The sequence below is a fragment of the Lampetra planeri genome, chromosome 23 (assembly GCF_965212315.1).
Source record: "Lampetra planeri chromosome 23, kcLamPlan1.2.h2, whole genome shotgun sequence".
Classification (NCBI taxonomy): Eukaryota; Metazoa; Chordata; class Hyperoartia; order Petromyzontiformes; family Petromyzontidae; genus Lampetra; species Lampetra planeri.
The window spans coordinates 1,512,607-1,538,804 of record NC_136129.1 but is presented as its reverse complement, the minus strand read 5'-3'; the positions used below and the strand labels follow the sequence as shown (position 1 = coordinate 1,538,804).

Below are 26,198 nucleotides of genomic sequence, written 5' to 3'. Positions count from 1 at the left end.
TGGTGCTGCTGCTGCTGGTGGTGGTGCTACAGAGGCTGCTGGTGGTGCTGGTGCAGCTGGTGGTGGTGCTGGTGGTGCTGGTGGTGTTGCTGCTGCTGGTGATGGTGCTGGTGGTGCTGGTGGTGTTGCTGCTGCTGGTGGTGGTGCTGGTAATGCTGCTGGTGGTGCTGCTGGTGGTGGTGCTGCTGTTGTTGCTGCTGCTGTTGTTGCTACTGCTGCTGCTACTGCTGGTGCTGCTGGTGCTGCTACTGCTATTGTTGCTACTGCTGCTGCTGGTGGTGCTGGTGCAGCTGTTGTTGCTACTGCTGGTGGTGTTGCTGCTGCTGGTGGTGGTGCTGGTGGTGCTGGTGGTGGTGTTGCTGCTGCTGGTGGTGGTGCTGGTGGTGGTGCTGGTGGTGCTGGTGGTGGTGTTGCTGCTGCTGGTGCTGGTGGTGCTGGTGGTGTTGCTGCTGCTGCTGGTGGTGGTGCTGGTGGTGCTGGTGGTGGTGCTGCTGGTGGTGTTGCTACTGCTGGTGGTGTTGTTGTTGCTACTGCTGGTGGTGCTGCTGGTGGTGGTGCTGGTGCTGCTGGTGGTGGTGTTGCTGCTGTTGTTGCTGCTATTGCTGCTGGTGGTGCTGGTGGTGGTGCTGCTGCTGGTGGTGTTGTTGTTGCTGCTGTCGTGGGTGAACTCGAGATGAGAGGAGTGACGATGGGGCTGGGACGGGAACCTCCCAGTCTCTCCCTGTCGCGCCAGCCGAGCAGCATGGGGCGGGGGGGTCACGGCCGAGGCAAAGAGGGTTGGGGGCTAAATCTGAGCTGACGACGGCGACGACGATGGCGATGGGAATGGGCAAATTAATCGGCCGCACTTTCAAAAACAGCGTCGGCATAACGGTGCGCGCAGAATGAGCGCGATGGGCGAGACGGAGGCGCGTCTGGAGTGTGATGAGCTCTGATGTCGCCAACGACAGAGAGCCGGGGGCTGGTAAGCGTGGACGTACGTTGAACTTCTTTCGCACCGTACGTAGCCAACCGTGCTCAGCGAAGGTGCGGGTGAAGGACAACGAACTAAACACTTCAAGCGATTCCAAAGAAACGAGTTTGTCAACCGAGATGATGACTTAAAAGTGCATAGCTCCCAGTGACTTCCTAATATGGGAAGGAAGAGCGTTCCAGACGGCCACAGAAGCGCGTCTGGAGGCGCCGCGCGGTGAAGCGGTGACCACCATCACCGCCACCGTCTCTGTTCGACGGCTCGCAGCCAAAAGCCGCCGCTGCTGCTGCCTCTCTGCTAGGATGGTGGGAGTTCGCGTGATGATGGTTTATGCTCCTTGACGAGATCAGCAATCGTGGCCGGCAGAACCATGCCCCGGCCGCCTTTGTCTCCCCAGGGGTAATGTTGTGGACACACTGCTTGAGGCGTTTATTTTAAGGCTCAGTGGAGTAGTGGACAGAGGCAATGCCCAGGACCGGTGCAGATTATAATCGCGACTCGCGCAGGCCGTGAGCGGGAATCGGCTTCGTAGCGCAGTGCGCAGAACAAAAACAACCAAAGATCCCCCGTGTAGCCATAACAAACTGTTGGGGCAAGTGCTGTTAGCGAGTAGCACCTACGAAGGCCGGCAAGGCACACGAGGCGGTGGGTGGCCAGCACCACGCCCGGCCGTCTTTGTCTCCCTAGTAGCGATTTTTAACCACTGCACGAGGTACTCATTTGAGGCTGAGTCGACCTAGGGGAGGCCCAGGACCCGTTCAGGTAATCGTCACTGGTACTGATCATTAGCGGGAATCGAACTCAGTCTGCCGGCTTCGTAGCGCAGCGAGCGAACCGCGACACCACCGCTCCCCAACACAACAACAACGGTCATTCCCCACGAAGTGACGTCACCACGGCGCTCGTGCCAGGCTAGGTGCACTTGAAGGCCACTTGAAGTGTCGAACGCCCACTTGGCAGAAGGTCACGGGGACAGACGCAGGTGCCACGCGTTGACTGAGATGATTGACTAAGATGACTGACCGATGCACCACGTCCATACAGACACACGCACACACAAACATCACTGGTCGATCGGCAGGTCACCATATCCCCCCCATCCCCCCCCCTATCCCCCCATCTCCCCCTATCCCCCTTCCCTATCCCACCTCCCTATCCGTGCTGCTGACAGCGGATGCTGAGTGGGGAGTAGAGAGGGAGAGAGAGAGGAGGGTGATGATGAAGATGAGGGTGATGATGATGAGGGTGATGATGAGGATGATGATGAGGAGAGTGAGGATGATGATGAGGGTGATGATGGAGAAGGGTGATAATGATGAGGGTGATGATGATGATGATGAGGAAACCTACAGGGAGACGGAGCCATTATCCTACGCTCAAAGAGGCACCATTCCGACCCCGGGTCCCATGCACCACGCGGTCGCCACCCGCGGCCCCAGTGGCCGCGCCCTTCGCCGCCTTTTGTTGCGGAGAAGTCGCGGTTGGAGACCGGCCGGCCACCCTGGTTAATACCGCGGTGCTGCTGGATGCGTGGCGTCTTCTTGACCCCGTGCGCCCTGCTGGACGCGAGCTGTCATTGCGTTAGCCGGGTCGCTTCTGACAAAGAAGCTTAACAGCTCAGTGGGGCTTTAACTGGTAAGATAAATTTTTTTAATAGTTTCGTTTTAGTTGTATATATTTTGAAGTGATCTCCTTACCTCTCCTATACTGTGTACTCCTATCGTGTTGTTGTAGCGTCTGTTGTTGTGACGTTCTGACCGCGTGGGCCCCGACTGGACATTGTGAAAAAGAGCGTTATAGCTTCGTATTGGGTGTAATAGAGGGACAACAGCCACATTAGACATGAGTTCATCGTTCTCGCCATACTCATTGGCTCACACTGACTGCAAGGCGTGGGGTGAAGCTGGGCGATTGATCACGTGCGGCTCGGCATCCGAAGTCCTGAAGACTCAGAATCGGTGAACTCGCCGACAATGTGCACGTGAGAGGGAGGAAGCTGCCGGCCATTTAGTTTCAAATACAATGCACACATTAGCGGAGCATTCTTGATTTGAAGCTTTCGTGACTGCAGGAATCCATACTCTTTGGTTCTTTCGGTAAAGTCACGTAGGTAGGATTACAATAAAACAGATCACGACGTTTCGATCGCAACACAAGCAATCTTCACTTCAGCATTTGTTTTGCTGTGGTTGTTCCACCTGATGAAGATTGCTTGTGTTGCGATCGAAACGTCGTGATTTGTTTGATTTTATTTTATCGGAGCATGTTTGTTTTCCATGTTCACTACAAGTTCTGTATGTGGTTAACGCAGACTCGATTCCTTGCAAAAACCTATCGATTTGGTGTTCGAACACCTGCTGTATTGCCACAAAGTGTAAAACCTATGATCGTTTTTATTAAACGCTGTTATTTAACTCACTCCGTCTGTTGTATCCTCAAAAAATAAATCTTGTAACTCAATTTTTACCCACTTCCCAATGTGATATCGACTGCAAACTTGAAATACCTACGTCATACTGATGACAATACTATATTCTATCATAAAAAAATCCAAAACAAATATTTTTCAACATTTTACACGCTTTTATTTAACTTACTCTGTGTGTTGTGATATCCTCAAATCTTGTAACTCTATTTCAACCGTCTTCCCAATGTTGTATCGACTGCAAACTTGGTATAGCTGTGTCATACTGATGACAATACTATATTCTATCATTGAAAATTAAAAATGTATTTTCAAACTATCTTTTTTACGGCTCTAATTGTCCACGTTTACGGCTCTAATTGTCGACGCTCAACTGACGTTGCCTGTAAATCACCGCGGTCCCTTACGTCACGGCAAGCCTCGGGGAGCCACGCCGAGGGGCGGGGGTGTGGAAGGAGGGGAGGGGCGATGGGGAAGGGGGCAGGGGGAGTGGCAGCTCGGACAGTACATTTCAATAAAGCGTGGTTTTTAAAAAAGTATTTTTGAATATTTTATTCATACCTTGATACTTGCAAACCAGTGTCCCATGATATAGCTCACCACAGGCTATAAATGCTCCGATACGTGTGGCATTGTCTTTGTGCTGTTTGCTTTTTGTTGTTCTCTGGCCTGACACTGGTGGTGGTGAGACTGGGCCCTGAAGAAGGCTGCTGTCACTGGTGTAGGCCAATCAGTTTCAAACACAATGAATGTTATTATCAGAGCCATGTTTGTTTGCATGCTCACCATAAGTTCCTTGCAAAAACGCATCTATAGTTGGTGTTTGAACATCGTAACACAACGCCTGTATTATTGCCAGAGAGGGTATAAAAACCTATTCTTATTACACACTTTTATTTAACTCAATCTGTCTGTTGTTGTTGTTGTCGTTGTTGTTGTATCCTCAAAATCGTGTAACTCAATTTTTACCCACTTCCCAATGTGGTATCGACTGCACACTTGGTATACTTATGTCATACTGATGACAATACTATATTCTATCATAAAAATATGTATTTTTAAACATAATTTATGTGTTATGTTTCGGCTTGGGTCTAATTGTCCACGGTCAACTGACATTGGCTGTAATTGGCCACAGTCCCTTACGTTATGGCAAGCTTCGGGGCCACTTCCTGGAGTCGTGGAGTTCTGCCATTACGAGTACGGTACATTTCATTAAAGCGTGTTTTAAAAAAAGTTTTCTTAAATATTAATTATTCCCACTATAATCACCCAGGAATGTCCTTAACCCTCGTGACGTCACTCCACGTCGACCAGCCCCCCTCATTAATATTAATGAACTGCTGCACGAGTGTCAGAAGGTCTTTTCGAAGGCCTCCTCATCCAAAATTAACTGACAAAAGTGCAGCGAACTGCTGGTTGGAGCGTGGGACATGACCGAGTGTCCGGAGAAGGCAAAAACCATCAATAAGAGCACAACATCGCTGCTGCACCACCTGGGGGTGTTCCTCGGACCAGAGAAGGAACCACCGCAAAGGAACTGGGTCAAGCTGGAGGAAAAAGTGAAGGAGCGGCTGGGCACCTGGAGTCGCCTGTGCAAGTTCCTCACCTTCAGGACAAAGACGTTGGTGGTGAACCAGCTGGTGACGTCCATGCCGTGGCACCGACTCTTCTCCCTGCACCCCCCCCCCCCATGAGTCTCGTCAACGCGCTTCAGAAGCGAGTCCTCGACTTCTTCTGGTCGGGCGGAGGACACCGGGTCGCGGCTGGGGTCCTGTCCTTGCCACTGGACGAGAGCGGTCACGGGCTGGTGTGCGTGCGGAGTCAGCTGGCCACCTTCCGACTGCAGGCCGCACAAAAGTTCCTGCACGCTGCCCCTGCACCGGCCTGGAGCGTCACGGCCTCCTTCCTCCTGAAACAGCTGGGGGCTCTGCAGTGCTCCAAACAACTATTCTACATGGACCTGCAGGGCCTCCCACTGGGACAGCTGCCACATTTTGGCGTCATCTGGTCCAACCCATATGAGACTATGCTCTAAGGAAAGCTGTCTCGGGTGTGGACCAATCGACTTCAAGGACAGTGCACATTATCAGAGTTATGTCTTTTGTTTGTATTATGACTGCAGGTATTGTGGTCTATGCAAACATGACTCCTTGTAAAAAGGTGTCAGTTTTGTTGCCAGATAGAAGGGTAAAAAAACAATTATCATCTTCTTGTTTCCACTGATCGTAAAAAAAGAACAGCCTACGTCCTCGACATGGACCTGCCCCTCATTAGTAATCATGAGCGGGTGACGTCACTCCACATCGAACAGGCCCCAGTGACGTCCTCCAAATGGACACCCTCCCTCATTAATAATAAATAGCGGGTGACGTCACTCCACATGGGGGGCGAGGCGCCTCCTCGCCCCTCCTCGGCGTCAACTTACAACCCTCACTACAAAGGCAGAACCCTCACGTCACGTGATCTCCGTCACGCTGTTGAGACATCGAAGTAAAAATGACGTCATGATGAACAAGGGATTATAACCTTTAAATGAAATAAGTCTGTGTCACCGCGCCCTTATAAATTGCACACGAATTGATGCAATTAATATCACGTGGCGGTCTGCTTTTCGCTTGCAAGTTTCACATCTACTGCACGACACTCGTCCTTGGACGGGCTAAAGGCGAGTTGCTCATAACGAGGGAGGCAGTTCCCTACCCGGGCAGCAGCAGCAGAGTGGAGAAGGGGCAGCCTCTAGTCCAGTGAGCAGGTGCTGAGCGGCGGCTCAGAGTGTGCCAACCGAAGCACCAAATAGAGGTTTTCTTTGGGTTAAATCGCGTAAATATATAAATGTGTCGTGAAACCCGCCACCACCCGACACAGCCAATTGGCGAGGTTTGTGACGTAAACAGAACGTGGCCAATTCGTTGCTCGTGCAGAGAGTACATCCACGACATTTACACACCGGTGTTGCTGTACCAGTAACGAATTGGCCACGTTCTGTTTACGTGAAAAAAACCCTTACTAATTGGCTGTGTCGGGTGGTGGCGGGTTTAACGACACATTGAGATATTTACGCCATCTAACCCAAAAAAACACCTGCATCGTGATGATATCGGTCACGAAATCCTCCTCCTGCTACGACGTGTCAAACAAAGCACCGAAGTTGCATTGCGGCAAATCATCGGAGGCGGTGGGTGGGGCGGGGGCGAGGGGAACGCACGAGGTGACATTCACTCCGTCTCTTCGTCGCCCTTCTCTGCACGCTCCACCCCCTGCGGCAGTCGTCCCTGCTCGGAGCGGCTGCTGGGAAGACGGAGACGGCGTTGCGGCTCGCGCCACCGACCCGCGGTGGCGAGGAGATGTTGACTACCTCGCCTGGTGTGCAGGAGGTCGTGGGGTCGATCACGACCATGACGCCTGCTGCTGCTGTGTATTTTTTGGAGTTTGCGTGGGGTTTTCTACCGGGTACTCCAGTCTCCCCCCCACCTCCACAGTGGCGGATTAAGCTAGTGCGGGGCCTGTAGAATGTGATGTTATAAAGGGGCCCTAAATAAAAAAAGTAAATATTTAAAACACAAATTTGTAACCTGCATAGTAAAGTAATTGTATTTTTTTCATTTGCTACACAGCCAGATAATACGACAAATCGCTAACCTTAAACACCCAGTCGTTCATAAAAGTTGAAGGCGGTATAGTACTATAGTAATAGAGCAAGTGCAGAATCACTGAACCGGAATTGATAGCTTGAAAGCATTTAGCGCGGGGCCCTTGAAAGTGCGGGGCCCGCAGCTACTACATATGTAGTAGCTACATATGTTGTAGCTACTTGTGCTACCAGGATAATCCGGCACTGCCCCACCACATTTAGAGTTATTCGGCTGTTGCTGTAAATGTCCACGTGATGATGATGATAAACCACTTTTCGTTGAGCGATCATTTGTGACAGCCAGGGTCGCTTCTGAAAAAAAAATCTACATCGCAGCTCGGTGGTGGGCCCTTACCTGGTAAAATAACAAAAACAGTTCATGGTAATACGTTTTTAGTTTAACCCACAACTGAAGCGACAAGTCATCGTTCCGACAAACTTTCTATCTCGCGACCCGCTCCGCTCGAGGAATTCGAGGGGGTCGACGCGTTCCCTGCAGGACGCCCGCGGGTGTAGAAAACACGAGGTCGCCCACACAGTCAATAACAAAATGATCGTCTCCGTAAATGAATGCAAATTTGCTCCGATGACCCTCATTAAAAACAACACGGATCCCTTGGCGAATTCTAAAATAAAGTAACACGAAGCAAGGTCGCCCCCTCACCACTCCCGCCCCGCCCCATATCGGTGCCTTTGTCGAGTCGCCAGACGCCCCCCCCCCAAAAAAAAACTGCCGACTTACTACTTACTACCTCTCTCTCTGAGTCGCACTCTCTCTCTCTCTGAGTCGTCCTCCCTCTCTAAGTCGTCCTCTCTCTAAGTCGTCCTTTCTCTCTAACGTCGTCCTCTCTCTCTGAGTCGTCCTCTCTCTCTGAATCATCCTCTCTCTCTGAGTCGTCCTCTTTCTCTGTGTGAGTCGTCCTCTCTCTCTGAGTCGTCCGCTCTCTCTCTGAGTCGTCCGCTCTCTCTCTCTAAGTCGTCCTCTTTCTCTCTGAGTCGTCCTCTCTCTCTGAGTCGTTCTCTTTCTCTCTCCACCGCTTCCGTCCATCCACCTGGCGACCTGCTCCAGTCCCCCCCTCTGCCGCCGTGGCGCGGCTGTGGCGCAGTGCCTGGCGCAGCGACAACCAAAACCTCGCGTGGCGCACACATCGCCACGCGCTCGTTCGTCGCGCTGTGCCGCACGCCGCGTGGCTCTCTCCGTTGTGTCCGACGCGTCGCTCCCCACAGCACCCCCACCACCAGGGCCGGATCAAGGCACGGGGGCTTTAGGGGCTGCAGCCCAGGAGTCTCCGCCAGCTGGAGGGCCTCCAGAGTTGATGACGTGAACAGTTGATTCGTTTGTGAATAATCTTGATTTGAAGCTTTCGTGACTGCAGGAATCCATACTCTTTGGTTCTTTCGGTAAAGTCACGTGGGTATAAAATAAAATAAATCACGACGTTTCTAGCGAGGGATGACGGACGCTGAGGTGTTGCACCCGAAACGTCGTGATTTATGTTATTTTATACCCACGTGACTTTACCGAAATAACCAAAGAGTACGGGGGCTGTGTTCAACTCACGGAGTTAGAAATTAAATAAAAACAAATCACGACGTTTCGATTGCAACACAATAAATCATCATCAAGGGCGAAAACCACAGCAAGAAAAATTATGAATTTTATTAGTTGTTAGCCTTGTAAAAATACATTTTTATTTTTCCTTTAACTTTGTTTTCATTTGGGGGGGCCTCACAGTACATGTAGCACCGGGGCCTACACAACACCTGAATCCGGCCCTGCCCCCATCCCGTGCCGCGAGAAGCGAATTCGGCCGCGCGAGCTCCTGGGAGAACTCGACTCGGTTCTCGAAGAAGCTCCACCGGCACGCGCAGCGAAACGTCGGACAACACGTCGGACATCACGCGGCACAACCTGGGAGCACGACGGGGGTGGGGGGGGGGTTGCAGCATGCACGGCCTGCGCCTGGCACCGGAACTCCCCCCCCCCCCCCCCCCGGGCGTCCGAGCTGCAGACTCCAACACGCAAACTACAAATAGACGGCAGGCAGCCAGCCGCCAGGAGTCGGGATCGAGCACACGACCTCCTGCGTACCAGGCGAGGGAGATGATTTCTCCTCAGCCACCGCGATCACACCGCGGGAGGGAGCAACGCTCTATCCCCGTACAGATGGAAGCAGATGGCGATGAGTCCACTCGCCGTTGACTGCCTTCTCCCGGCGAGCCGGGGTGGTGTGGCACCTCCTCGAAGGGAGTCTCACAACAACGGGGCGCGGTGGTGGCTAGGAGATGTTAACTACCTCGCCTGGTACACAGGAGGTCGTGGATTCGATCTCGACCCTGATGCGTGTATAATATTGGAGTTCGCGGTGTCTTTCTCCACGTGGTCGCGTGGATTTTTCTCCGGGTCCTCTGGTCTGCCCCTCCACGTTTAAAATCAACATAACGCGTTTGGAGTCTTTTTCTGCTGATATAAATGTCCACGTGATGATAAGCCATCTTCTTGGTTCTTTCGGTAAAGTCACGTAGAATGGAAATAATAAAATAATAAAAATAAACATCATAAAATAATTCTCACGACGTTTCGGCCACAACGCAAGCAGCCGTCCTCAGGTGGAGAACAGGTCTGTCGAGAAGACAGAGTCTGAATGACACACCCCAGGCTTGGAGCGTCTATTTAAGCTGGGATGGAGGGGGGAAGAGCGCCTTGACAAAAAAAACCCCGCCAAACCTCCTACGCATTTCATTCAGACTCTGTCTTCTCGACAGACCTGTTCTCCACCTGAGGACGGCTGCTTGCGTTGTGGCCGAAACGTCGTGAAAATTATTTTATGATGTTTTATTTTTATTATTTTATTATTTCCATTCTACGTACTGAAAGAACCAAAAAGATGAATCCCTGCAGTCACGAAAGCTTTAAATCGAGATGATAAGCCACTTCGTTAATATATCGTTTGTGGCCAAGTCGCTTCTGAAAAATATCTACATAGCTCAGTGGGGCTTTTAGCTCGTAAAATAGAAAAACTGTTTATAGTTTAACTGTGCGAGATACACCAACCTTCGCTACTTCCACAGTGCTGTATTACAGGCAGCCACCTACATCCGTTCGGTTCATGTATTAGGTGTAGCATTGTGAGCCACTCGGCTCTTGAATCGGGTGCAACCGCAACAAACAGCAGCGACCGCATAAGTTTGATCACAGCTCGCGTGTTCAACGGCCTATTGCCTCTCCACGCCAATACTGTCCAGCGGCAACCGTTTGAGCAAGAAAACCCCCGGGACCGGTTTCGTTTCAACCTTTCCGGGTCTCATCGGCATGCTTCGTTGATCGCCAAAGAGCAAAGCCAGCGCGCGCAACGCAAGTCCGCGTGCCGCAAAAACACGAACAGCGCGAACTCACAGCGGGGCCAGGCGCGCGTCCCCATCGCTCCGTGGGCAGCACTCGGGAGCCTCACTGAGATGCCTTCCCGCCTGCAGCCACGGGGAGGCGCACGCTTGCGGAGTGGGGGGGGGCGAACGCCTGTGCAGCAAGAGTGTGGACTCGTCTCCATCTGTCTCCATCTGTACGGGGATTGAGAGGAAACCCCGCCTCGCACGCGCGGTGGTTCTCTCCGGGCACTCCGGTTTCTTCCCGCGTGTATCGACACACTCACCCCAACACAGGACGCCAGAGCGTGGGCAGTCGTCGGGGATTGAGTGTTACTCCCTCGCATGCGAGGGGTTTTCTCCGGGCACTCCGCGCGTGCGAGCGCTGGACACGGCGGCGCGTGCGGCCGTGGCGCAGTGCGTGAGCGAGATGGTGCGCGTTGACAGCGCCTACTACCACCACCACGACGACTACTACTGCCCCAGTTCACATACCGTGCACGGCTGACATCAGTGGCGAGTGATGTCAAAACCGCTGCTGGTCCTGGCTCACCCCCCCCCAATCACCCCCAAATCACCCCCCTCCCCCCACCAACCACTCTCCCACTCTTCACCAATCCGCATTGACCAGCGTGGTGGAGTACGAGGGCGCCACGGTGGCTAGCAGATGTTGACTACCTCGCCGGGTCTACAGGAGGTCGTGGGTTCGAGCCCGACCCTGACGCCTGCTGCTGTATATTTTGCGTTTGCGTGTCTCTCTCTCCCCGTGGTCGCGTGGATTCTTCTCCGGGTCCTCCGGGGTTCCCTTCCACATTGAGAATCAACATCGAGCGTTTTTAGAATATGTCTGCTGCTATACATTTCCGCGTGATGATGATGATAAGTCACTTCGTTCAGCTATCATTCGCGATGGACAGGTCGCTTCTGAAAACAATAGCGAGGCCTTACCTGGTAAGATGAAAACAGCTTCAGTTCATAATTAACTTTGGTCAAACAACCCCAAATACCGACACGGCGAGGGAGGCCTTTATCTAGCAGTGGATAGACCAAGGGAGCTGTAACCCATTGTTGCTTTAATTACGATGGGAATGCACGGCACGGATATGCATCCGCACATATCCCTCTATGCCCCCTGTGTGCCACATGAAGGAGGATCATTGCCCGGAACGTCGCCCATGATACACTTGTTTTATCGTGAAGGCCACACACACACACAGCTACACGGTTGTCGTCGTGAGCTGTGCTCGTGCACGCAACCTCTGTCAGCGCAAACAGCAGGAGGAGAATCGCGAATCCGTCGCTCCCTCGAATCATTGATCCGCCGCCGCTGCTGCTGCTGCTGCTGTCGAGGTTGTGCTTTTACGAGACGCGTGACAGATGCAGTGCTGGGATGACGATTATGGTGACGAGGATGATGATGACAACGAGGATGATGACGATGATGATGACGACGATGATGATAATGACGACGATGAGGATGATGATGACGACGAGGATGATGATGATGATGACAAGGATGATGATGATGACGACGAGGATGATGACGATGATGATGACGATGAGGATGATGATGACGACGAGGATGATGATGATGATGACAAGGATGATGATGATGATGATGACGACGAGGATGATGACGATGATGATGATGATGACGAGGATGATGATGATGACGATGAGGATGATGATGACGACGAGGATGATGATGACGATGAGGATGATGATGATGACAAGGATGATGACGAGTCTAATTGACCGCTCGTCTCGTTGGCGTCTGCATCGTCCCGCGCGCACAACAACAATAACAATGTAATAATTTAAACGCATGACCCTGAAACAATCGTTCTCAGGATGCTCTGCACACAAACGCACAATGCACTCTCACTCAAAGTAAACACAACAACCCTGCAGCAGCAGCAGCAGCAACAACAACAACATGACGGCATAAACACTCCGGTGCGGGGATTCGAACCTTAACGCGCTCAGCTGCGAGGCACGCGTCCCGATGTGAGTCCCGTCGCCAACCAATCACAGCCAAGTGTGGGAGGGGGGTGACCGGTGGGGGACGACTCTCGTCCAATCAGACGTCTCCGTTCAAGGACGGACTGCATCGGGATCCGAACCCCCGAGATTTCTCGCCGCCGTTGCTGCTGCTGCCGCTGCGTCATAGCGCTCCGGAGCGATCGAGGGGACCCCACGCAGCAGACACCCCAGGGGGGTCACGGGGTCCGCGTAGGGGCCACTGGCGCTGGCTCGAGGAAGAGGGGAGGGTGCCGAGGAAAGCAGCAGCAGCAGGGGTGCTGTGTACCCCGCACCACTACCCTCTTCATATCCCCTTGCCCGCCCCGTGCGGGGTTCCTGAGCAGCAAGGGGGTAGCGAGGGGTGGGGGGTAGTGAGGGTAGCGAGGGGTGGGGGGGTAGTGAGGGGGGGTAGCTAGGGGTGGGGGGGGTAGCGAGGGGTGGGGGGGTAGCGAGGGGGGGGGTAGCGAGGGGTTGGGGACCGCGTCACCTCCTCCTCCTTCCCCCGCGCCTCCTGCGAGCGCAGCGGAGCCCCTCGCTGCTCGTCGGGGACCTCGTCCCGAAGGGGACCCCGTGGACACGGGGGTCGCACGCCAGGGGGGGCTGGGGGGTGCTGGGGGGTGCTGAGGGAGGCTGCGGCGCGCTGGGGTCTGCGGCTCGGGGGAGGAGGCTGAGGGTGAGGAGGCTGAGGCTCGGGTGAGGAGACTGCGTCGCGTACGGTTCGCGATGAGAGACGTCGCGCCCCGCGTGGGCGAGGGGGAAGTCGGGGCGGCGCATCACGGCGGATTGTGGTGGTGGTGATGGTGTGGTGGTGGTGGTGTGGTGGTGGTGTGTGCTGATGGTGTGGTGGTGGTGTGTGCTGATGGTGTGGTGGTGTGGTGGTGGTGATGGTGTGGTGGTGGTGTGGTGGTGGTGATGGTGTGGTGGTGATGGTGTGTGCTGATGGTGTGGTGGTGGTAATGGTGTGGTGGTGATGGTGTGGTGGTGGTGGTGGTGGTGTGGTGGTGGTGTGTGCTGATGGTGTGGTGGTGTGGTGGTGGTGATGGTGTGGTGGTGGTGTGGTGGTGGTGATGGTGTGGTGGTGATGGTGTGTGCTGATGGTGTGGTGGTGATGGTGTGGTGGTGATGGTGTGGTGGTGATGGTGTGGGGGTGATGGTGTGGTGGTGATGGTGTGTGTGGTGATGATGGTGGGGTGGTGGTGATGGGGTGGTGGTGGTGTGATGGTGATGGTGTGGTGGTGATGGTGTGGTGGTGATGGTGTGGTGGTGATGGTGATGGTGTGTGGTGATGGTGTGGTGGTGATGGTGTGTGTGGTGATGGTGTGGTGGTGGTGTGGTGGTGGTGGGGTGGTGGTGATGGTGTGTGTGGTGATGGTGTGGTGGTAATGGTGTGGTGGTGATGGTGTGGTGGTGGTGGTGTGGTGGTGATGGTGTGTGGTGATGGTGTGTGGTGATGGTGTGTGTGGGATCGTGTGGGTTGGCGTGGTGTTGTGTGTGGGATGGTGGAATGTTGTTGATGTGTGGGATGGTGTCGTGGTGATGGTGTATCTGGGATGGTGTTGATGGTGGTGGATGTGTGTGTGAGTGTCTGGGTGTGTGTCTCTGTGGGTGTGAGTCTGTGTGGGTGTGAGTCTCTGTATGAGTCTCTGTGGGTGTGAGTTTCTGTGTGTGTGAGTCTCTGTGTGTGTGAGTCTCTGTGTGTGAGTCTCTGTGTGAGTCTCTGTGGGTGTGAGTCTCTCTGTGTCTCTGTGTGTGAGTCTCTGTGTGTGAGTCTCTGTGTGTGTGAGTCTCTGTGTGAGTCTCTGTGGGTGTGAGTCTGTGTGGGTGAGTCTCTGTATGAGTCTCTGTGGGTGTGAGTTTCTGTGTGTGTGAGTCTCTGTGTGTGTGAGTCTCTGTGTGTGTGAGTCTCTGTGTGTGTGAGTCTGTGTGTGTGAGACTGTGTGTGTGTGAGTCTCTGTGTGTGTGAGTCTCTGAGTGAGTGAGTCTCTGAGTGAGTGAGTCTCTGTGTGTGAGTCTCTGTGTGAGTCTCTGTGGGTGTGAGTCTCTCTGTGTCTCTGTGTGTGAGTCTCTGTGTGTGAGTCTCTGTGTGTGTGTCTCTGTGTGTGTGAGTCTCTGTGTGTGTGAGGGTCTCTGTGTGTGTGAGTCTCTGTGGCTGTGAGTCTCTGTGTGTGTGAGTCTCTTTGCGTTTGAGTCTCTGTCGGTGTGAGTCTCTGTCTGTGTGAGTCTCTGTGTGTGTGTGAGTCTCTCTGTGTGTGAATCTCTGTGTGAGTGAGTCTCTGTGTGAGTGAGTCTCTGTGTGTGTGAGTCTCTGTGGCTGTGAGTCTGCAGTGCCGAGCTCACACTGTTGGCAGCTCGGGATCAAGATTTACGCTCCAATTTCACCAAGGCCACCCTCTCTCACCCTCTCTCTCTAACCCTCTCTCAGTCTTTACCTCTCTCCCCCACCCTCCTTTATCCTCTCAATCGCTCAGTCGCTCACTCTCTTCCTTCACTGCCTTCTGTTCACTCTTTCTCGCTCGCTCTGTGATTCCTCCCTCCTCCATCTCACTCTGCCCTCACTCATTACCTCCTGTCACTCACACTCCGGCAACCTCTCAGCGTGTCTCACTCCCTCTCAATCACGTTCTCAATCCCCCCCCCCCACTCTTACCACCGCCACCCGCTAAATCTCACTCGAATCCCACGCTCCTCTCTCCCGCGTGCTCTCTCCGCTGCTGGATGACACGGAGGCGACCCACACGTTTTGCCCCTCTCTCTCTTCTGCCAAGGGGCCGATACAGCAGCCGCGTCTTCCACACGCGCTCGCACGACGACGACACGACACGTCTGTGCGTGGTGTGTGTTAACTACCTCGCCTGGTCTACAGGAGGTCGTGGGTTCGATCCCAATCCTGACGCCTGCTGTTGTATATTTGGAGTTTGCGTGTCTCTCTCTCTCTCTCACTAACCCCGTGGTAGCGCGGATTTTTCTCCGGATCCTCCGGATTTTCCCCTTCCACATTTCGGATCACGTATTTGGCTCCATTATGAATTTCCACATGATGATAAGCCATTTAGTTGAGCTATCATTTGTGTTGGCCAGGGTCGCTTCTAAAACATATCTCCGTATCTCAGTGGGCTTTACCTGCTAAAGTAAAACATAGTTTATAGATATCCATTTAAATCCGCGGTGAGCGCGCAGCAGCAGGCAGGAGGCACGGCAGTGAAGAAGCCGCCCCCCCAGGTCGGGGAGGCCCCGCCCACTCAGCCGCTGGCCCCGCCCACTCAACCACTGGCCCCGCCCACTCAGCCACTGGCCCCGCCCACTCACCCACTGGCCCCGCCCACCCAGTCACTGGCCCCGCCCACTGCTTTCTGGCCCGCATCTTGAGCCGAGCCCCGAGGAGAGAAGGGGTTTCAAATCCGGTCACTTTCCTTTGCATTCTTGTAAAAAAGGTAACAGGTAAAGGTGCAGTTCCTGCAATTGCTCGCTCACGTCCCTGCTGGGCGGAAGCGGCCTCCACTAGGGGGGGGGTACCTTGCGCCGACTCTTCCACGCTTGGCCATGCCTCCAGGAAGAGGTGTGAGTCACCCACACTTTACCCCACCACACGGGGGACCTGCCCCTCGACTGGCCGGACAGAGGCGGGGGTGCGGGAGGGGTGGTGGGGAGAGGGGCGAGCGGGTGAAGCGGGTGAAGCGAGGGAGGATATCTTGTAGAGACGTGATGATCGTTTCAGGTTCCGCTCCGGGAGATGGAATCGATCCGGCGACCCCCCCCCCCTCCTAGGACCGTGTTGCGAGCCCATTGTCGCGACATCTCTAACGCCTCTCTCTCTCTGTGCTCTCCACGGTGTCTCCTCCACGTCGTCCTGCTCGTCGTCCTCACGCCATCGCCCGTCTTCTGCGCTACTCCGCTCGCCCTCCCTCCCGTGGTGACGTCCGTCCCCTGTGCTCGGTGAGTCCTCGCTGCCCTCACGCTGCCCACGTGATGCTGCCCTCACGCTGCCCACGTGATGCTGCCCACGCGGATTCGTGAATGTTCGCGTCACACGTGACAGCCGGGGCCGCACGCGCGCTGTGAACGAGTGCAGGCCACGTGACGCCCATCGCAATGGATGTGTGTGTCTGTGGGGAGCAGTGGTGCAGCGGTTAGCGCGCTGCGCTATGAACCCGGCGACCCCAGTTCGATTCCCGCTCACGGCCACCAACACCGGTGACGAATATCCGAACCGGTCCTGGGCCTCGCCTAGGTCGACTCGGCCTCAAATGAGGACCTAGGGGACAAAGGCGGCCAGGCGTGGTGCCGGTCAACCACCGTCCCGTGTGCCAAACACCGTCTCGTGTGCCAAACACCGTCTCGTGTGCCAAACACCGTCTCGTGTGCCAAACACCGTCTCGTGTGCCAAACACCGTCTCGTGTGCCGTGCCGGCCTTCACAGGCGCTGCTCTTAAACAGCACTCATCCCCCAGCAGCCTGTCACAGGCTACACGGGGGAGCTTTGTGTGCGTGGTGGCGTTCGCGGTTTGACACCCGTCCGCGGCCGCCTGGGTAAAATACTGCTGCGAGTGTAAATACGCCCCCCCCAAACCCCCCGCCCCAAACCCCATTCCCCCCATCCCCCCTCAAACAATCAACATCGAGTATTTGGCTGATATAATTTTCTACGTGACCAGCCACTTCGTTGGGCTATCATTTGCGGCTTGGTCGCTTCTGAAAAAGAGTTATGCAGCTCAGTGGGCCTTTCGTGGTAAAATAGAAAAAAATTAGTTTATTTTTTAATCGTTTTAGTCTCGTAGCTGCTGCTGCTGCTGCTTTCAGGTAGCAAATGATTTTACACGGACCTTGTTGACCCGGGTTATGTCCGAGCCAATATGATTGCTCTTCTCCTCCGTCTTTACTTCGTCTTTCGAACTCGCCGATGAGGAGTCGCGTTTTGGTCTTGCGCTGAAAGAAGAGCAACTTCATTGACTGGCCGAGGATCACAGCGGGGGAATTGAGGATTGGACGTCAATCCGGGAGCCGGCGACGTAACGGGACCCCCTCACCGGTGAGGCGCGAGCACCTGGAGAGGTTGACCCGGGGAGGATGACTGGGGGAGGTTGACCTGGGGGAGGATGACTGGGGAGGTTGACTGGGGAGGTTGACTGGGGGAGGTGGCACGGTGGGAGCCGCACAGCTGCCGCTGTTGAGAGAGGGAGAGAGACTTGTTTGTGTTTGTCTCAAGGTCTCTAATTATATGGCCCGCAGGGTCGCGTCGCAGTGGCAACACTCGGGGCTCCACAGCAGGAAGGGCCTGGGCTTGATTCCCAACCCGGGCGCATCTGTGTGCGGTTTGTGTGGTCTCCCCCCACCCTGTTCCCTACAGTGAGTGTGTGTGAGAGTGTGTGAGTGTGAAGTGAATGTGTGTTAATATGTGTGAGAGTGTGTGAGTGTGAATGTCGTGTAGGGGAGCGGTGGTGTAGTGGTTAGTGCGCTGCGCTATGAACCCGGCGACCCGAGGTCGATTCCCGCTTACGGCCAACACCGGTGACGATTATCTGAACCGGTGCTGGGCCTCCCCCTAGGTCGACTCAGCCTCAAATAGCTACCCGGTGGTGGTGTGTAGTAAACATCGCCACTGGGGAGACAAAGGCGGCCGGGTGTGGTGCTGGCCACCGCACTGCCCCATCACCTGCCCAGCACCTGCCCAAAACCTGCCCAACACCTGCCCAACACCTGCCCAACACCTGCCCCACCACCTGCCCCACCACCTGCCCCATCACCTGCCCCATCACTTGCCCAGCACCTGCCCCAGCACCTGCCCCACCACCTGCCCCAGCACCTGCCCCACCACCTGCCCCATCACCTGCCCCATCACCTGCCCCATCACCTGCCCCATCACTTGCCCAGCACCTGCCCCAGCACCTGCCCCACCACCTGCCCCAGCACCTGCTCCAGCACCTGCCCAAGCACCTGCCCCATCACCTGCCCCAGCACCTGCCCCAGCACCTGCCCCATCACTTGCCCAGCACCTGCCCCAGCACCTGCCCCAGCACCTGCCCCATCACTTGCCCAGCACCTGCCCAGCACTTGCCCCAGCTGGCTGCGCTAGGCTAAGCGGGGCGCCTTTGCCTTTGCACGACGGCTGCGCGCCTCTCGGCAGCCACTGGGGGGCGCCGCTCTCCAGCCCCCCACCCCGCCCCCACCACCACCACTCTCACACGGCAGCAGCAGCAGGAGCAGCATCGTCTCCACCACCACCACAGCTGCTGCTGCTGTTGTTGTTGTGACCACCGGCCGCCGCCGCCGCCGCCGGCAGCAGCTGCAGCAGCAGGTAGGGAGCGAGCGAGCCAGGGAGGGACCCCGACCCGGTGCCGGGTCGGGGAATGAAGGCGGCGTCGGCCTCTCCCGCGCTCTCTTCCCCCTGTGCGCGTCCCCTGACCTCGCTCCCCACTCTCTCCGTGTCTCTCCCCACTCGCTCCTCTCTCCGTGTCTCTCTCCACTCTCTCCGTGTCTCTCCCCACTCCCTCCTCTCTCCGTGTCTCTTCCCCTCTCTCTCCATGTCTCTCCGTGTCGTCGCTCCGTTCCCGCGCTCTCTCCCCACGCCTCTCCCGCGTCTCGAATCTCGCTCCGTCCCCCCCTCTCCCTCCACGCCGCGTCTCCTCCTCCTCCTCGAGTGTGTGGGGCTCCTTCCCCTCTTCCCGCCTCTCTCTCCACCTCGTCCACTTCCACCCCCACCTCGTCCACCTCCACCCCCACCTCGTCCACCTCCACCCCCACCTCGTCCACCTCCACCCCCACCTCGTCCACCCCCACCTCGTCCACCTCCACCCCCACCTCGTCCACCTCCACCCACACCTCGTCCACCTCCACCCACACCTCCACCCCCTCGTCCACCTCCACCCCCACCTCCTCCCCCACCCCACCACCACCCCACCACCTCCTCCCCCACCTCGTCCACCTCGTCCACCACCTCCACCCCCACCACGTCGCCCCTCGTGCCGCGTCCGTGATGGCTGCGCGCGCGCCGCAGTGAACCGAGGGCGGTCTCCGTCTCCGCCGCCGCCGTCGCTGCTGCTGCTGTTGTTGTTGTGGAGCACAAATCACGGCGTGGTTGGTGGTGGTGGGGGCGTGGGAGGAGGGGAGGGGTGGGAGGAAAGCCGCATCGAGCAGTGCATCGATGATGGCAGATGATGATGGTGGTGGTGGTCGTGGTGATCGTGCCGTGCCGGCCTTCATTGGTGCTACTCGCTCACAGCACTTGCCCCCACAGTCTGTGCAGGACACACGGGGGAATATTTGCCTTTGGTGATGGGGTGGTGATGCTGATTGTAGTCGTAGTTGATGGTGGTGGTGATGGTGGTGCTGATTGTAGTAGTGATGGTGGTGATGGTGCTGATTGTAGTAGTGATGGTGGTGATGGTGCTGATTGTAGTCGTGGTGGTGATGATGGTGATAATGGTGGTGGTGATGATTGTAGTAGTGGTGGCAGAGGTGTGGACTCGAGTCATGTGACTTGGACTCGAGTCAGACTCGAGTCATGAATTTGATGACTTGCGACTCGACTTGGACTTGCATAACAATGACTTTGTCCCACCTCTGAGTGGTGGTGATGGTGGTGATAATGGTGGTGGTGCTGATTGTAGTGGTGGTGATGTTGGTGATAATGGTGGTGGTGCTGATTGTTGTAGTGATGGTGATGATGGTGATAATGGTGGTGGTGCTGATTGTAGTAGTGGTGGTGATGATGGTGATAATGGTGGTGGTGCTGATTGTAGTAGTGGTGGTGATGATGGTGATAATGGTGGTGGTGCTGATTGTAGTAGTGATGGTGATGATGGTGATAATGGTGGTGGTGCTGATTGTAGTAGTGATGGTGATGTTGGTGATAATGGTGGTGGTGCTGATTGTAGTAGTGATGGTGATGATGGTGATTGTAGTAGTGATGGTGATGATGGTGATAATGGTGGTGGTGCTGATTGTAGTAGTGGTTGATGGTGATGGTGGTGATTGTAGTAGTGATGGTGATGATGGTGATAATGGTGGTGGTGCTGATTGTAGTAGTGGTTGATGGTGATGGTGGTGATTGTAGTAGTGATGGTGATGATGGTGATAATGGTGGTGGTGCTGATTGTAGTAGTGGTGGTGATGATGGTGATAATGGTGGTGGTGCTGATTGTAGTAGTGATGGTGATGTTAGTGTTAATGGTGATGGTGCTGATTGTAGTAGTGATGGTGATGATGGTGATAATGGTGGTGGTGGTGCTGATTGTAGTAGTGGTTGATGGTGATGGTGGTGATAATGGTGGTGGTGCTGATTGTAGTAGTGATGGTGATGATGGTGATAATGGTGGTGGTGATGATTGTAGTCGTGGTTGATGGTGATGGTGGTGATAATGGTGGTGATGATTGTAGTAGTGATGGTGATGATGGTGATAATGGTGGTGGTGATGATTGTAGTAGTGGTGGTGATGATGGTGATAATGGTGGTGGTGCTGATTGTAGTAGTGGTGGTGATGATGGTGATAATGGTGATGGTGCTGCTGATTGTAGTAGTGGTGGTGATGATGGTGATAATGGTGGTGGTGCTGCTGATTGTAGTAGTGGTGGTGATGATGGTGATAATGGTGATGGTGCTGCTGATTGTAGTAGTGGTGGTGATGATGGTGATAATGGTGGTGGTGCTGCTGATTGTAGTAGTGGTGGTGATGATGGTGATAATGGTGATGGTGCTGCTGATTGTAGTAGTGGTGGTGATGATGGTGATAATGGTGGTGGTGCTGCTGATTGTAGTAGTGGTGGTGATGATGGTGATAATGGTGATGGTGATGATTGTAGTAGTGGTGGTGATGGTGGTGATAATGGTGGTGGTGCTGCTGATTGTAGTAGTGGTGGTGATGATGGTGATAATGGTGGTGGCGCTGATTGTAGTAGTAGTGGTGGTGATGATGGTGATAATGGTGGTGGCGCTGATTGTAGTAGTGGTGGTGATGTTGGTGATAATGGTGGTGGTGCTGCTGATTGTAGTAGTGATGGTGATGATGGTGATAATGGTGGTGGTGCTCATTGTAGTAGTGATGGTGATGATGGTGATAATGGTGGTGGTGATGATTGTAGTAGTGGTGGTGATGATGGTGATAATGGTGGTGGTGCTGATTGTAGTAGTGATGGTGATGATGGTGATAATGGTGGTGGTGATGATTGTAGTAGTAGTGGTGGTGATGTTGGTGATAATGGTGGTGGTGCTGATTGTAGTAGTGGTGGTGATGATGGTGGTGTTGCTAATTGTAGTAGTGATGGTGGTGGTGCTGATGGTGATGGTGCTGATTGTAGTAGTAGTGGTGGTGGTGCTGATTGGTGATGGTGCTGATTGTAGTAGTGATGATGGTGGTGGTGCTGCTGATAGGTGATGGTGCTGATTGTAGTAGTGATGATGGTGGTGGTGGTGCTGATGGTAGTAGTGATGATGGTGGTGGTGATGATGGTGGTGGTGCTGCTGATTGGTGATGGTGCTGATTGTAGTAGTGATGATGCTGGTGGTGGTGCTGATGGTAGTAGTGATGAAGGTGGTGGTGGTGATGATGATGGTGGTGGTGGTGGTGATGATGGTGGTGGTGCTGCTGCTGATTGGTGATGGTGCTGATGGTAGTAGTGATGATGGTGGTGGTGGTTAGTGATGGTGGTGATAATGGTGGTGATAATGGTGGTGATGGTGCTGATGGTGGTGCTGCTCATTGTAGTAGTGATGATGGTGGTGGTGGTGCTGATGGTAATGGTGCTGATTGTAGTAGTGATGATGGTGGTGGTGCTGATGGTAATGTTGCTGATTGTAGTAGTGATGATGGTGGTTATTGATGGTGGTGGTGGTTAGTGGTGGTGGTGGTGCTGATTGTAGTAGTGACGATGGTGGTGGTGTGGTGCGTGCTGTGTTCGTAACCTCTCGCCGTGGCTTGCGTGCTGCCGCCCATCGATTGCCATCGGCTCTCATGATCCACTATCGTCATCAGGAGCCATGATTGATCCACTGCTGGTTGACGACCGCCCGTCCATTCCGTGTGAACCGAGGTCGGGCGCGAGTGGAACGGTCTGGAGTTCAAATCGGCCCATCCCTCCCGAACGAGGGTCGATAAAACGAGTACTGTACCACTTTGTGGCGAAATCAACGGCAGCTGTCCCGGGAATATACTCGCCCCCCGCCATGGGAATGTGGAATGTGCAAAGTGGTCAAATAACCTCCACGAACCCACGTGGACTGGCGGGGGGGGGACCCTCCGTCATCCAGCAGTGGAGTGACAGCAGCACTTGCGACATTTACACGGTTAAACTTTGAGAGAGAGAGAGATGCATGTATTGTATGTTCAATCAGAGTTGGCGAATCAGGGCGACTGCCCCGGGCCCCATGTTTTGGGGGGCGGCCCCACACTGTGTGCGATTACCCCCCGGGCTCCACCCCTCCCCCCCACCCCGCTTAACGACCACCCTTGTAATGACTAATCGCTTAATGACGGGCATCCATAGAGCCCAATGTGTAGTGTATAGTAGTGTAGTGTGTATCGTGGTGTAGTGTATAGTAGTGTAGTGTATAGTAGTGTAGTGTATAGTGTAGTGTAGAGTGTATAGTAGTGTAGTGTAGAGTGTATTGTAGTGTAGTGTATAATATTATAGTGTAGTGTATAGTGTAGAGTGGTGTAGTGTATAGTGGTGTAGTGTAGTGTATAGTAGTGTAGAGATTATAGTCGTATAGTATATAGTAGTGTGGTGTGTATAGTAGTGTAGTGTATAGTAGTGTAGTGTATAGTAGTGTAGTGCCTCCATAGAGCCCATTGTGTAGTGTTTTTTTACCCTTTTATCTGGCAACAAAACTGACACCTTTTTACAAGGAGTTTAGTGTGTATAGTGTAGTTCCTCCATAGAGCCCAATGTGTAGTGTATAGTAGTGTAGTGTATATTGTAGTGTAGTGCCTCCATAGAGCCCAATGTATTCGCTTAGCGACCATCCCTCTGCTTACGACGGGCTGTTGTAGGTGCAGTAACTATTAAATAATGCATTTATTAATCACGTTTATTTTAATACTACGTGTATATAATGTTGTTAGTATCGTTATGTATTAATGTGCATTGTTTAAATATTATAAAGTACGTTTTTTGGGGTGAAAAAGGTGAAACTTTCCTTTATCGGACCAAATTAAGCCTTTAACGTGCATTTCCTAGACTCACTTAGTGACCAAATCACTTAACGGACGGTTTCGTGGAACCAATCACCGTCGTTAGGAGGAAGCCCGCTTCTACCGTATCTTGTTATTTACTTGGGAGAAATGTTGAGCAGAACGGTGCATTTTTCTATTTCGAGAATTATATTATTTTATTTTATTATGTTTTATTTTTATTATTTTATTACTTCCCTTCTACGTGACTTTACCGAAAGAACCAAGAAGACAGAACGGTGAAGTTTGCTTGGCCTGGCCTGGCCTGGCCACCGGGACTCTGCGTGCGTCCCGCCGCTCCGCTCTTCCTTCCCGTGCCTGTCCCTCTTCCGGCGCCTTTCCAGTTGAATCGCGCTGATCGCGACGCATCGCTGATGAGTTCTCCGGGCATCCAGACCTGGCGGGTCGATGCTGCGGTCTTCATGTGCGGTGGTGACGCCGTCGCCGCGTCGCGGTTAACGCGCCCGGACTTGCGATTGAGACAAGTCCAGGGTTCCGCGTTGCCCAGATGTTCGCTCCCTTGCCTCGTATGCAAAGAAGTTCTATTGGGACCCTGGCGCCTGCTGTATATTTGGAGTTTGCGTGTCTCTCTCTCTCCCCGTGTCTCTCTCTTTCTCTCCCCGTGATGGCGTGTATTTTTCTCCGGGTCCTCTGGATTTTCCCCGTCACATTTACAAAAGACGCGTTCAGAGTATTTTGCTGCTTTGGATTTCCACGTGAAAAGCCACTTAGTTGGGCGATCATCTGTGATGGCCTGAGTCGATTCTGAAAAAGAGCTATGTAGCTTAGCAGGGCCTTACCTGGTAAAATAAAAAATAATTTATAATTCATTCCAGAATCAGAATCTGATTTATCTGGAGATATCCGATGAGCTGTGAAACTCTTTTTCACAGATGTCCAGTTTGGGGAGCGGGGTCAGAAAGTTACAACAAGAAAGAGTCAAACGGTAAGCAAACCGCTACAAATAAATGAATTAACTGATTCTAAACTTTTTATTTTACTTGACCACGTAATGCCCACTGAGTCATATATTATTTTTCCAGAAGCGGCCACAAATGATAGCGCAACGGGAAGTGGCTTATCATCACGTGGAAATGTACAGCAGCCAAATACTCTGAACGCGTACTTGATAAGCGTGAAGGGAAAACACAGAGGACCTGCACAAAAATCCACGCGATCGCGGGGAGAGAGAACATGACAACTCCAAATACACACCAGGCATCAGGGTCCGGATAGAACCCACGACCTCCGAGAGATGATACATAATAAATAATATCTCTGGCAAAGTTAATCAAAGCTCCTCCTGCTGCCTGCCCAGCGGCGTGAATGGGTTCACCGCAGTGTGAGGGCCGATAGGCAAGTTGCGTATAGTGGGGCAAGGTGGTGGGTAACTCCCAACTCTTCCAACACGTCTGGCCAGCATGCACGAGTAGGCCACATATCCCCTACGTGTATACAGTATCGTTGAACTTATTTCGCACCGAGCGTAGCCAGCCACGCTAATCGGAGGGTGGGTGAGCGTACGGGTCCGTGACTATGTGATTGTGTGAGTGACTATGCGAGCGGGTGAATGACTGTGCGAGTGGGTGAGTGACCGTGCGAGTGGGTGAGTGACTGTGCGAGTGGGTGAGTGACTGCGAGTGGGTGAGTGACTGTGCGAGTGGGTGAGTGATTGTGTGTGTGGGTGAGTGACTGTGTGAGTGGGTGAGTGATTGTGTGTGTGGGTGAGTGACTGTGTGAGTGGGTGAGTGACTGTGCGAGTGGGTGAGTGACTGTGTGAGTGGGTGAGTGACTGTGTGAGTGGGTGAGTGACTGTGCGAGTGGGTGAGTGACTGTGCGACAGGGTGAGTGACTGTGAGAGTGGGTGAGCGACTCCTGTACATAGCCAACCGTGCCCTTCTGAAGCTCCACCTGGCGGGGAGACCCCTTCCACCAGCGGCGGCGCGAGCGAGTCGTTTGCAGGGGCTGCGCCTCGACCTGGATGAGCCGCAGGGCGGTGGCGCTTTGCGAGGGGAGGTCATCGTCGGTGCGCTCTCAAGCCGCGGTGTTGGTGGCTGTTGTTGTTGGTGTTCACACGCTGCGTTTGCATCCTACCACACACTCGTCACCACAGCCGCGTGTACATGGCCTTGGTGAGTGCCGTCAAATGCTTCCTCATCCACTGCGCCGGGTGTCACCTGGGCCTCGTGGGTTAGGGTCAGAGCTTTAGGGGTGGTGTTGTTAGGATTGGGGTTCGGGGTAGTGTTGTTAGGGTTATGCGTAGGGGTGGTGTTGTTAGGATTAGCTAGCATTAGGTATAGGGGCAGTGTTAGTTGGCTGTAGTGGTGGTGTTAGAGTTGGGTGTAGGGCTGGTGATCTGGAGTTCGTGTGACAGAGGAAGGATTATTTTCCCAAATGGATCGTTAAGCACTCCACACGACACTTTACAGAATCTAGAGTGCATGTGGTTTTAAAATTTGTGAATTCGACGCGAGCATGCACCTGTGTGTGTGTGCGCGATTGGCGTGTGTGTGCATAATGTGTGTCATAATGTGGGTGTGCATAATGTGTGTTTGTAACGTGTGTGTGCGGAACACGTGTGTGCGTAACGCGTGTGTGCGTGCGTAACGCGTGTGTGTG

General features: G+C 53.9%; 1 protein-coding gene across 1 annotated transcript in view; it reads left to right on the top strand.

Moving 5' to 3' along the window:
- The first annotated feature begins 18,587 nt into the window (after window positions 1-18,587).
- LOC144726209 (protein 4.1-like) overlaps window positions 18,588-26,198 on the top strand; it is an 80,103-nt gene continuing 72,492 nt past the window's right edge. The window contains exon 1 of the mRNA XM_078604724.1: window positions 18,588-18,709. The gene's annotated coding sequence lies outside the window, so the exon portion shown is untranslated. The remainder of the gene's footprint in view (window positions 18,710-26,198) is intronic.